Here is a 14,378-nt window from a genome sequence, read left to right as displayed (position 1 = left end):
TTTGCAAAAAAGTTTTTCGTCCAATCAATAGAACACAATTCGCGCCAAGGGATGAATTTATAGAGGGGAGCGGTTTCGCATTGGGAAGAGAGCGAACAAAAAAAAATGAAGAAGAATAAAAGAGAGAAAGAAAAAATAAAGATAATTGAGTGCTCGGAGTCTCATGAGTAAAGTGTCAAAGCTGCACCGAATTTAATTTATCTTTACTAATAAGATTATGCTAAAACATCGAAAAATTTAAATTACCCATTATAAAAAGGATCTGCCGGCGAGAAATCATCCCGTCATCATTAATAACAAATTATATATTCATTCCATTATCGCCGGCAAACCGTTTAATAATCCCGGACTAAACGGAATGGTTCAGAGGGATGGGGGCTGTTTCAGGTTGGAAACGGTGGAAGGCGTTTGCGGGGGTGGACGGCCGCGTTACAGTTAGAGTAAAAAAAAATAAAGGACTTTCTTTTTCTTTCGTCCCCATTATTCCGACGGCCCAGAACTTTCCTTTATAAGGAGCAACTACTTTGCCATGAATTTATTCCTCATAAAACTTAGTCATTACGTTCTGTAACCTACGCGTTTACATAAATACCGTACAATCGCCGACGCCCGATTTTTGTTCGATGTTTCACACCCCTACACAACTTTACTCTTACTTTCAAATACATTACGCAACGCAACGATTCGTGGAATCATCGTAACACTTCATTATGTATGACATTGTGTCCTTACGTAAAGTCAATACCCTTACATCTTTGAAGCTGCACCAGTCTGAAATTCAGTTCACTTTGAAAAACAGCAACTTTTTTTATACTCATCTATTTTTCCGTCTTCAAGGAAATATTATAATTTCCACTACAACAGTTTTTCATATTTATATGTTTCATTATTTCATATTTTTTGTATTATTAGGAAACAAAATCTATTGAATATAAAATATAATCAAATTGATACAGATTTCAGTAACGTGAGTGGACTCACATCAAATGAACTTATTGTATGTGTTGTGTGTTTACAATGTTGTACTGGCATTTCGAATGTAGCCACACTAGTATTGGATTCCAATCGGTTGATACTTGCATGGAATAAATACTAATGAGTCGCTTTGAGGTGTACAGAGGTGTACAGACAGAGACAATATATCGAATTATATTATCATGTACAAAATTGAAATTAAAATTTATATAAAATATTTATAAATTCGAAGCGAAGGATAATTTTTTAAAACAAGTCATTTGAATCATTATAACAAATATAATTTTATATCAATCAAAGCCATTTTGTACAAAAAATTCGATATACAATTATTTTTTTATTAAATTTTTTCTCAACATAAAAATTAAATATTATTTTTTCTGAATATATATCTAAGGATAATTAAAAATAAAATGGAATAAAATATATTTTTTTTCAAATTTAAGAATTTCTGGCCCTTCGAAGGATTAAAAGTTGATAAATTACACAATTTTGGTAAATCTTTACATGATGTGTAATTTGCTGAGATTCATAGTTCGTGTAGATTGAGAAAAAAAAGAAGGGAAATCGTTCAGGGTTGTCAAAAATGGTAGAAAGAGAACGGGGATGACGATGTTAAACCTGAAGATGAAATTAGTCCGGACATTTAATATAAATGTAAAAGTTTCCGGCCGAACTGTATTTAATTTATTATTATTTGAAAGTGTGGATAGGGGATGATGTTTAATAAGAAAGAGTTGAAGGCGGCGCCCGTAATTTAACGTTTTATTTTACGCCGGTTAAAGTCAAAATGAGTTTTCTTCGGCTGGGTAATTTATAGATTATATGCATGTAGAATAACTAATTAAAACGGTGAGTAAGGGAAGTATGAGTTGGGCCACATCCGCAATCGGGAAACCACATTATAAACACCCGGTGTATGTATAACACATCCCTCGCCCTTGCATCTTGCTCTCTTTTCAGGGGCGCCCATCCTCCGGCGCGACCACCCCCTGTACATTATGTCTGCATCCACAGCTACAAGCTACAACGGCTCTTCTTCCCTTCGCTTCCCTTCCTATCGTCCCACAACCTCCACCTGCACTGGGATCGTGCAATTTCACTTCTATTCTAAATATGCACAAAATGCCACTTCATATACAAGACCGGAATTAATTACATTACCGAACAAATATTTACTAGCGGCTCTGGACATTTATTTATTATTTTTTTTGAACCAAGTGTTGCCTTCCCATCACCCAAAACAAACCAACCAAAAAATATATATGTTTAAAAACTTATCCTATTTTTTTATAAATTAACTCTGGGACAAACATCTTTTGAAAATGCATAGTGAGACATTATTATAATTTTCTACAAAATTTGGGCAAAAAGGATGAATTTGATAGGGAAATAGAAGAAGTTTATTGAATCCATACCAACCGATGTTGATTCTGATCCTTTAAAAGGTTAATTGACAAGCATTTTGGAACAAAATTACAAAAGGACAATATTTTATAAGTTGATATTATTTTTTTTAATTTGAAAGATAATATGTAAATTATTGTAGATTAAACTATAGTTAGTATAGGTTAAATTTTCTAAGGAGTATGATGTTGAGATAGACAACTGAATCAATACTGTGAGGTGTCCGGCTTTCAAAAAGTATCAGGTATCAAGTGATCATCCGATCTATTTGCCAAACGTTCCTGACACTTGGACTTCAAAGCTAATACTGATAGAGTGGATATCCTATACACTAAAAGTACTCCTAATCAACAAGTTTATATAATCGAATAAAGTTTAATAAATATTATCAAAATCGAATGAAGCGAATGTAAAATTTATAAATGAAAAATGGAATAAAAGCTGTTAAATATTTAATGTTTTATAATAGGATTGTGTATATATATTTGTTTTTATAAATACTTTTATTAAAATGTTTTTATTCATTCAATCATGAAAATATAGAAAAACAAATGTTTTTAAAATCAAGAAGTAAATATAATTAAATTATTCAACAAGTTTTCCTTAGTCAAAATTAACCAAATCTTTACCTTTCAGAAAACATATAGTTATGAAATACTTTCGTTAATTTTGACTAAAAAAATCAACAAGTTTTCCTTATTTGAGTGAAAATTAACGGATTTGACAAATTTTAATAGAAAATTTTTGAAATAAATCACGAAACTCAAAACATAAAGTTATAAAATTGAAAATAAAATTGTTATTAATTAAAAGAATCATTCAACAAGTTTTCTTTATTCGAGTTAAAGAATATTCCAGAATTGACAAAGAGTTGATATAAGAAATCTGTCGTAAAACAAATGTAAAGTTGATGTTTCCGGTGAAGCACGGACGTAAAATAAATAGAAAAATAACAGCAAAGTGGAGAGGAAGCTATCAAATAAAAAGTTATAATTTTTATTAATGTCTCGTAACTTGAATGGTATCTACCCTATATGTGAGTGTGTATTTTTTGTTCTTGTTTCCGACTTCCTTCGTTCCATCTCTCCCAGATTTTTTTCCTAGCTATCGCAAGCTGTTCGACTACCGCAAAACACATGTACTTTTTATACCCAATTCCTTTCCTAAGATGTTAGGGAATCTGGAGGCGAGCGCTATCGATCCCATAACGCACTTGGCCCCGAAACGTATAACTCACTTAGAGATCTACGGAACACGAAAAGGTTTACGAGTAAGATTGAGAGAAAAAAAACAACAACAACAACAACATCAACAACAAAACAACTCAACATTAGTACCATCAATTTGTTAAATATCAAAATAAGTCAAAAAAATAAATAAATAGTTCAAATTAAAGGTATATGCCCATATATAAAAATGAAAATTGAAATGTAAAATATAACGACGTAAAAACATATATTCTTTGAAATTGTAATTGCCAATCAAATTCATCATTCGGCATTCCATTGTACAAGTTTAATGGAATTACTAGTAATTATATATATAAAATCAATTGAAAATAATATGTATATTCTATGGTAGTATTATCAACATCCGAACTTTAATTAAATTGTTCATATTCATCTGAAAAAATGCATGTGAAAATGACAAAAATAAAATATATATATTTAATGAAACAAAATAAATACGCGCACATCAAAGCGTGAAAGTCAATCACGTTTGTCACAAATATTTGCAGTTTCGAATAAAAATTTAAAAAAGAAATAAATAAACATTTAAAAAAAAACATAAAAGAGAATTTAGCATTTGGATTTATGCGCTTTTTGATTTGTTGATGCTTTAAAACTTTGATTTACATTAAATAATTACCGATTTGCACGGACCTAACGGAAAAGTATACGTTCTTATGAATTTCGAATACGTTTGTGCAAACAAACAGATATATGTAAATACGGTAGTTAAATATAGTATGATAATGCTGCTAAAAGACGGAAATTCTGTAGTTATAGAAAAAATAAAACAAAATATGTATATAAACTTCAAATAAACAAGAAGTGGAAAAAAATAAAAAAAGAAGATCATTGATAGGACTAAAGCATCAAGAATTGACATAAAATATAAATAAATAAAAATTTAGGAAGATATTTTACTAGTAAAATAATGCAGTGTGTTCAAAATAATGGAGGTTCTCGTAGGAGTTGAAGCTTGTGCAGTATTTTACATAGAATCAATGCTGTTGTTGCGATAATTTTCCGGAATACTGACTACAGAGCAAAGCATTAATTGTTAATGGCGTAGACCTGTTGAATGTCACGTATAAATATGTATAATCCAGCGTGAACGACAAAACACTAGATGGGGGAGGATGCATGAAAAGAAACGGCATAACGATGGAAAACAAGCAAAAAGGAAGAAACTCACAGAAACGGAAGAGATTCTAACAAATAAACGGTTCGGGTTTTTTAATCTGTAAGAAATGCTTTGTTGCGACACCTGTGTGTCGCAAGAAAGAGAAAAATATTGCAAATTGGGCGAAAAAGACACAAAAATAGTGATAGATAATGCAAATCCTTCCATGCAGTAAATACAAATGGTAGATAATGGACAAAAAAATGAGAGTACGTATTATGTTACTAATTGAATTTGTCTCAAGGTTGCAAAACTGTTTATTGGATTGTCCAATGTATGTTTCTGATTGTTCTTTGATTCAGCACTCTTATTTATATTTAATGCGGATACAAAATTATTCCGGCTGAAGACGTTGCATCGGTAAGCATAATCCTGCTGGGTGGATCGATGGATTGGATGCGTTTAACTGCCGCGAAATAACAAGCCGCCCCCCGTCTGATTAGCTGATGGCGGCGACGGCAATGATACCGGGCGAGGAGCCAGGAAAAACAATGCTTCTACCCCCCGATGCGCCGTCCCCCAGTTGAGTGTGTAAACGTGGGTAAGTGGTAAACAAGGTAGTAAATTTCCCTCCGCGCCCGGCGACGCGACGGTTTCGGTTTGCTGCGACCCAAAATCCCTTTTTCCCGCGCGATATTATTCAACCCACCCAATCTCCAATGAATCAAAGAAAAGCCAGGGAAGGAGATGAAAAAAAAACAAACACTAATATAGTAATACCGTCCCGTGGGGAGAAATTGTTTGTTCATCTCCCATTTGATTAAACTTACATCGTATCTATTTATATCTGCCCCATTTTTCAACCCATTACTCTGATTAGTATATCCATATTACCTACAACAAAACATATCATATCTTACATCTGACATCTCAATTTCTTAGTCATATTAATTTCCGCATTTCTTTTAAATAATCATTCAAATTAGATTCTTTTTCCCTACAAAATGCACATAGTAAAGATCAACTTTTTGTATATAATTTTTATACTCTAAATCAGTGATTCCCAAATTGTGCTACAAGAGCAAAGCGAAAAACGAAAATTCTGATATACTAACATAAATTTCGTCCTGAGATAGACCAATGTTTCGTCTTGGGAAACCGAAAAAGTTCATACAGTAAGATATTTGGTAATCATATTATGTCAATCAATCTAAATTGTTGAATATACCTATTGACGCAATAATGATTACATGTTATATAATTGTAACAGAAATATTATTGTTTTCATGTTCAGGGTAAGCTACAGTTATGATGATGTAGATTTTCATGAGAAGCAATAAAAATATTGTCTAGACATTTGTATGCTGTTTCGCAGTCTGTCCGAGGATTTGTTAGAGGATAATGATTATTATGATTAAGGCAAATGTAAAATTTATTGAATGGGACAACGCAAATCCTTAGGGACGTTGGTATAGTAGAAGAGAGAGAGAGCTTTAGTTCGTCGTAGTGTAAAATGAATAAAATACTCGAATGGCTTTAGAATCGGATAGCAAAGAGCGAAAGAGATAAAGAAATTTGAGAGAAGAAATGTGGAAATTATTCATAGGCTTTATTCCGTCGGAGGTGCGGGATTCCACTGCGCCATCAAAAGTATGTCTGTTTCCTTTCATTTCTTCTACTTCCTTTTCTTGATATACGCTATATATATATAGTTATGGCTATAGTTATGTTCTTCTATTATTACATCCCCCAAACCAGTTACCATTTGTCAAAGCGCATCCCGCAGACTTTATATACGCGACCAGAAATGGATCTACCCAGGCCACGATCTGATGAACAAATGGAATTGCTTTGTAATGAACTGGGATTAAAATGAGATTTCCCGTTGGTTTTTCGCTTCCAGGTATCTCCGTTGATTGCCTTATATTTAATAACAGCTGGTCTCATGCTCATACTCATACCCATGACCATACTCATACTGCACACACACACATTCGACACATTCTGCGACGTTTAATTAAAAATACCTTCTCTTAATCTAGAGCAAAATTCAATTCGTGATTCAGGCATTATTTTCATAAAATAAGAGCCACGTCCGGGGGAATACAGATGATGAAAGTTCAACACCGCCAAACACACATTCAAAGAACATTCATATGAGCATGTTTATGCACACATGAACACAGATACGTACACAGAAACATACACGCATATATACATACGTATACACACGATCACGTATTTCAAGGCACACACTAACATCAAACAGATCCGCGCTGTTTTATGAATAATACTTTCACGCAAACCAATTGCAAAATAAATTGAATTCCACGAAATTCCGCAAACAATAAATCAATATCCAACAAAACTATTTTTTAATATTGCTCCGGAGCATTTCAGTACACTAATGCTCAGGCATCTACAATTCCCATCCTCATTTGTCTTTTCAGGCATTTTTTTTGTTTAAACTTCGACAATTTAGTAAAAAATAACAAATATATTAGAAAATCTGTCTGCGATGTTTATAGTTCAAATATATAATATTTCAATATGTTGTCTTGTGAAAATATATAAAGTTTCTATAAAACAAACAAATGGTCTTAATGTACTGACAATTAAATACAGGACACTTATAATCTTAAGCATTTCAATTGAAATGATGTGAATATTAGATTTACTGGCTAAATACTAAAACTAAATTTTTATTCATCATTACTTGCTTAATTTTTACATTTTTTTTAAATCTTGAAATCTGATAATTAAATAAAAATTTAATTATTATTTGCAATTTTTATTTGACATTATTTATGTAATTTGTAATTTTTATGTAATTATTTTTTGCGAATAACTAGTTTTCATTTCTTTAGCACAAGTTAGTTTTTCAACCACAGTTATTGTTATGTACTTGTTAGATGCGCTTCTTCTAAAAACGCGATATTTCTGAGAAGAGTTCTTCAAATGTTGAAAAGTAACGATCCAAAAACTGCAACTACGATCAAACTAAAAAAATAAACTCGCTATGATAGTCATTGAGTTATATACCTTGTATATGCATACCCACGTTGAAAGCGAATGTATTTATGGTTGTACGTAAAGTATTGGGCTACGGCATTTCCCAATTGAGCAGTCCATGCACGCAATGGCAGTCGATTATTTTATGTAAATTTTTATGAGAGAATGGATATATTCTGTACGAATAAAATGTGTGAAATCGTCTCGTCACCTTCAGATTACTTCTTCCTATTTTTCATTCTTTTTTTTTGCACACTGTTCTATTTAGATTGTTATTGGAAATCAATCGGAACCACGTAATATTCAACATATGGAGGGTTAATTTGGACTCCAGCGGTTTTTAGGTGCACAGATGAGACCAACCCTCGTAGTCTAGGCACAAACTCAATGATACAAAGGGGACTCTCTGGATACATCCAGTTCGATTCCAGTGCTACACATGTCGCTCTATCTATTCAATATATTCATGTCCCCTACCTTGGGACAAACACAACCTCCAGTTTTTCATCTCAGCTGTGTCATAAAGGAATCGTATTAGTTATTTACGTAATGAACTCTTTGTTTTCAACGTGAAGTTTTATACAAATTGATTATTTTAGTTAATTTTCAATATCATCATTATCAAAAAATATTATTATTTTTTTAATAAAATATAAACAGTTTTTAATTAAAAATAATTATTAAAAAAAATTTAATTATACAATACGTCAGATTAATATGATTTTATTTTTTTTTATAAATCAGTTTATATTAATTATATGTAAAAAAAAAACAATTAAGTTTAGTGTTTTGTGTCTTGAAAAGGAAACTCTAGTTTCTCATCTCAGTTTTAAAAGGTATTGAAAATAGTTTAATGGTGTAACAGGACAATATTTTGTATGTGTTATAAATACAAATTTTTCATTTTCTTAGTAGTTATAAGATATTGTAAGATGTTATTTACGTTTTGTAATCCTGTAATGAAATGTGGTTGGCCAAAAGATATATGTTGAGTGGGTGTATCAATGGTGGAGATGCATGCACTAAGATTGAATCTCTTGAAATATCTTTTTCCATATTCTAATGCAATCGAGTGTAATACAAATCCGAACTCCCCCATGTTCGTATATCTTCAAGATCAAATAGTTAATCAAGACCGTAACATCCGGAGGATCCGTTTGGCCGTGCACATAAGGAAAATGAAAATACCGAAACGCGTATACACATTTCCATTTATGGAATACAGGGGTCGCGTTCAGTGAACCGACCTGTGCGTTAATCTTCTCTTATTTAAGGGTAGAAGCTTTTGCATACGTTTATATACCGACCTATGTGCAAGCACACATAGTGATGAGCTAGTTCTATCCACCACTGTATATAAAGTTGAACGATGATAATCCATGCAAGTTCCTCCATAGTTGAGAACTTTTTCCATTACTGGTAACAGACAGACAATGCACGGGTCCCGACCGTTCAAAAGACAGATTAAAAACAACTTATATTGAATATAATTTATCACCTCTGGCATCCACGCACTGGCAGATCAGCACTGAGCTTCACTTACGTGAATTATAAACCCAAACTGAAATCGATAGGTCATGAATGCCTGTATTATTCTTCGTCCGGAATAATTAAAACGGTCGACGGACACCCAAGGATTAAGGATTACCGGATACCAGTAACTAGGAAAACTCAACATATTATAGACCCAAGTATTAAATATATAAAGTTCAATCTCTCTCAATGAAAAATTCTTACAAATATTATAACTATACTCCTTGAGGTTTTCATACAAATTTGTATTTATTAATTTGATTAAATTAGATAATTATAAGTCTTCTCGCAAAGAGCATTTATATTTTTCCTCAAAAGGGACATCTACTAATTAAAAAACTGCATATTTTTTTCATAATTTCGGTCCTGTTCAAAACGGAATGCATGGTCATTTTAAATATATAGGACTATTCTGCTTATTAAAGAAGATTTATTATACGAAAAGTATTATCCAATCATAATCTATTAAAATCTGGTAAGTAAGTATTACCTAAATGGTTTATAGGAATAGGAAATTGGGTGTCACGAAACACGTATTGCGTAAACGTATTTTGTAGAGTGGCATTCAGCAGAATGTCAGTATAGGAACTTAATCATTGGGCGGGACGGGCGGTCCGTGGACATTCCATAATTTATGATGACATAACGATTCGCATGGATTCTTAGTCGCTATTAGTTTGCCATGAAAATATCTCTGCATGCATGGATAACAATGGGCAGAACAGCGACCGTCATCCGAGGACGCACAACATCTTCTATTATTCGCTCCAGAGGATCTCAACCTCATTTTCTCGACCGTTGATTTTGGTCCCCCCGTCTCGTCCCAACCGTACGGCCTTCAGTCAGAGTCATAGTCGGAGGCAGAGGCGGTGTGTGCTGGCCACTTGCATTCAGATCCGTTTCAGAAGCACGGGACGACGCGGTTTTTCCTTCCTTCCTGTCCGACTCAACACTTCCGTCTAATTCGGAAGAAGCACTGTAAAAATAAAATGAAAGGAAAAGATTTCCCGGGCTTTCCATTCTCGCAGCCTCCGTCGCCTCCGGGTCTGGTCGGCGGTGCTGGGACGGCCCGAAATCTCATTACGGAGCGCACAAGTTTATATACTGGAATCTGTAACTCTATTAACTAGCAATGCAATTATCCGGGAACACTGTCAGACACAAGGATGGCCGGGTTTTTTAGTTTCGTTTCGCGGACAGGCATCTTTACTTTTAATTAAAACTATGGTATATACCTGAAAAGTGGAAGATACATGGAAGATACATGACAAGAACATACCTCTTAACAATTGATATACTAGTGCCAGTTAAAAACTTTCTAAAAAAACGATTGAAATGTTTTGAAAATTTAAATCTTGAAAAAACTGAATTCATCCAGAAATTTCAGAAGAGAAATTATTATGATTATGTTCTTTTACGCATGTATTGAAGTAGTATTTTTAATGGATTTTATTTAAATATTCTATAACTCCTAGGATTATGCTTTATTTTCAGTTTTGAAAATTTGTCGAAGGATCTAAAACATTCTTTATTTTAAAACATTTTCAATGATTGTTATTGGTTATACCTTTGATAATATGTAGATGAAGGTAAATATAATCCTAGCTAGAGGTTGGTTCAATTGCGTTGTAAAAAATTAATTTAAGTATTTTTAATGATTTTTTTTTATAATCTATGAATCCTATGATTACTATTTAGTTTTGTTTTTCATTACAAAAATCTGAAGCTCTTTTTCAATGATTATTATTGTTTATACCATTGTTAATGTATAGATAAAGGTAAATAGAATCCTAACTTGAGGTTGGTAGAAATTCGTTGTAAAAAGTGCTACAAAGAATATGAAAAGATGAAATAAAGAGCAACTTCGCGTTTAATTGAAATGAATAGCCTTTTCCATTCTTACTTGCGGGGCACGTCCATTTTTTTCCAACGTTGCGGCTGCAAGAACAAAAGGCAACAAGCGTTGAAGGAATGTTTGAAATTGTGATTAAATTAAATTATGGCCTTTCATAAAGGTGGATGTTGTTCATATTTTTATTTTTCATCCCGTTGTGTTCGAAAATAAAAACAAAGAGGTCGGAGGCGGCGATGGTGCAGATTCGTTTTCGGTTGGATCTGGGTGAGGAGGGGTTGGAATATATAATTCGGAAAATTGTTTTTCTCCCGTCGCGAAATTTTAATTGTATTGCCTCGCGAACGGAGTTTCATTCCGCTTTGGAATGTGTGATGACAGCAGAAGTTCAGAAGTTGGTAACTAAGCGGGTCGTGCCCATTGGACTGCAGTATTTTTACGGCTGCAGACAATATGTAATCCAGTAGCGATTCGTGGGACTGAAGAGGGTAGAAGTAGAGGGATTCCTTGATTACAACGTTGATATTATTAGATTATAAGCCCTGAGTAAGGTCCGTTAGTCAGACCCCATTCGCTAGTTTATCCCCCGATCGAGGGGGAAGTTCGTTGCCGCTCCGGCTCTTTCACCACCACCATCGCCGCCTCCTTCACCGCTACTACCGCCGACGTTTCACGTTAAAGCTGCCGCCGCTAGTAAAACTTAATTCCAAAATTAATATTGTTGTTTACGTTTACTCCGGAGCCCTTAAGGTATCATTAACGTATCTCACTTTTATTATTGTTCGACTAAATCTTTGGTGCGTGTTCGAAAAGTGCATTATAGTAGAAAACGATGACCCCGGCTGATACAGTTACAACAACATTGAATAAATTCAATTATATAATTTCATCCAGCAAAATTCAATTTACTATAGGTCTAAGTGCACTTAGATATAACACAATATTTTTTTTATTAAAATTTTACAAGAAAAATCTATTCCTGTGACACCGTATACTTATAATAATATTAAGGAGCTCAAAAAAATTAAACAAGAATTGGTGACCGCATTCCTTAATTTAATAAAAACAACAAGTTTAACAAGAATTGGAGACCGCTTTTCTTAATTTAATAGAAATCTGTAGCTGGTTTGGATGAAACCTTTCAAATCTTCTAATACAAATTTATATAAAAAATAAATTTTAGAGTTTTTCGTTGCATTAATAAAAATATATATATATAATTTGATCAATAAGTTTCAATAGATCAAATGAAAATACCTTATTTTCAATATTATATCGAAATTTGAATATATTTTGTATTATTAATTAAATTAATTAAGTTGATTCGCCATTGCATTACGAATATTATTAAAATTAATATCCGTGCATCCAGTTGCTATAAAATATTCAAGCAATTTGTGTGATTGGCATAAGTGGTTCGCTTTTATACAAATCAATGAAAAACATGTTTGAATTGTATCCAAATATATATGCAATATTTGTAACGCGTGTGTCCTGTGTCCCTATGTGTCATAATTAAGCGGAATCGATTGTAATTAGAAAAGTTGAAAGATATTTTAATTGTTAATATTGTTTAACATTTGTCTTTTCTACATCTAAATTGTAGGAGGGTGGATAAACAAACGGTATCAATAACAAATATTGCTTTGTTGCGACGGATCCAAATGAAATGTGTAAACTCCAGTTGATTGTGCATATATTTTATTCTCGGCGCAGCTCGCGGCCCCGCTATTTGCCTAATTTGAAACCTCCTGCTTCGCAATTTTACATAAAATACATATTCTACCGTCGCAATGTACGGGGGGCGGCAAGAGGGCGGCGTAGGGGCGCTCGACTCACCGAGGACAAGTTGCGCCATCTATCGGCAGCGACATTTTTCTGCCTCTGTTGGTGCGTTAACATTTACGCGGGTGGCATAATTAATGATAATTTGTTTGACAAATGTTTGGGGCTGTTTACGAAAATTTACTTGTAAGTTTGCCGTCGTTAATGTTTCGCGGTAATAGTCAAACAATTAGGGAACATCACCATGACACCGGGGGGGAAACAATGTCTCGGGCCTTAAGCAAAGGTAGATGAGGAGATACGCCCTACGGAGATCCCCTAATCTACTCAGCCGAGGGCTTTTTATGCTCCACGAAGTTCGTTCGTCGCGCTCCTCCCTACCATTCCACCAGATTTTTCTCTTTCCTTCCTTGCCGCCAACACCTTGTACTACTACCCTCAACCCTCAAACAACAATAAACATATCAAGTGTACATATTGAATCCGCACTTACTGTGGTCATTTACGTTTCCAAGGTACGAACTTCTACTCCCGAAGCAACTGCTCCAAAGCTCGGCTAAGCCCTAAAACGTGCGCCTATCTTCGCAGCTTTTCCATTCCATTCCGAGCCCCGAAACCCCCGCCTCCGAACTACAGCCGTCGGTGGTAAACCGAAGCCAATCCCTAAACCATCCCCCACCCCCGCGCGACGCCAAACCACTTTACACTTTATATATCTCGACTAGTCGATTCTTAACCAAAAAAAAACAAACAAACGAAAAAACATCCCTTTCTCACATTTTCCTGCAAACCATCTATCTCTCTAATTTCCATCAATCAATTCATTTCGGAATCAACGCGCCCGAAAACAAACTCGCAACTTTTAGCGAGTCAATAAACTTGTGAAGTACACCTCTGGGAAAGCTGTCGTTCCCAATAAATCCTCACCATATAAACCGCAAACATTATTTACTATTGTTTTCCGCCGTGCGCTGCAGTCACCCCTCGCTGCCGTCACCCCTCAGAATAACATCCACAGATAGAGGGTGGCATCCGGCGTTCACAAAACAAGCGCATGCATCAACGTGTCGTTATATCACGGACGACCAAAAATAAAAAGAAAATCGGACACTTCGATCGATGCAATTTAAGATAGGAATAAGAATGTGCCGTGTCTCAACGAGAATCCGTCTACAACTGATGGAATTACCACGAGAGGAGAAGGCAGTATTAATAATTTTATTACCATCCAAAACGGATTCTCGCGAGCGTAAATAAAACCGCGATTGCACGGCCCTTGAACTTAGGGCCGTGTAATTACAAAATCGCTGTAATTTCCTGAAGGGTGGAAAACGGAATCAAATTACTTTATATATTAATATTATTTCGCGCCTTCTGTTTCTACATACATTTTCTTATATAATACTCAAAGATTTTTAAATACTTGTTACTTTTTAATAAATTTATTAATAAATCCTTAAAATAA

At 34.1% G+C, this 14,378-nt stretch overlaps 1 protein-coding gene across 3 annotated transcripts in view; it reads right to left on the bottom strand.

Moving 5' to 3' along the window:
- LOC108564215 (lachesin-like) overlaps positions 1 to 14,378 on the bottom strand; it is a 106,813-nt gene that overhangs the window by 35,275 nt on the left and 57,160 nt on the right. The gene's annotated exons all lie outside the window — the stretch shown is intronic.

This window comes from Nicrophorus vespilloides, unplaced genomic scaffold (genome assembly GCF_001412225.1).
Source record: "Nicrophorus vespilloides isolate i.1.1-1 unplaced genomic scaffold, Nicve_v1.0, whole genome shotgun sequence".
In the NCBI taxonomy this organism is placed as follows: Eukaryota; Metazoa; Arthropoda; class Insecta; order Coleoptera; family Silphidae; genus Nicrophorus; species Nicrophorus vespilloides.
Note: the sequence above shows the minus strand (reverse complement) of the source record. Positions and strands in the feature narration are given on the sequence as shown.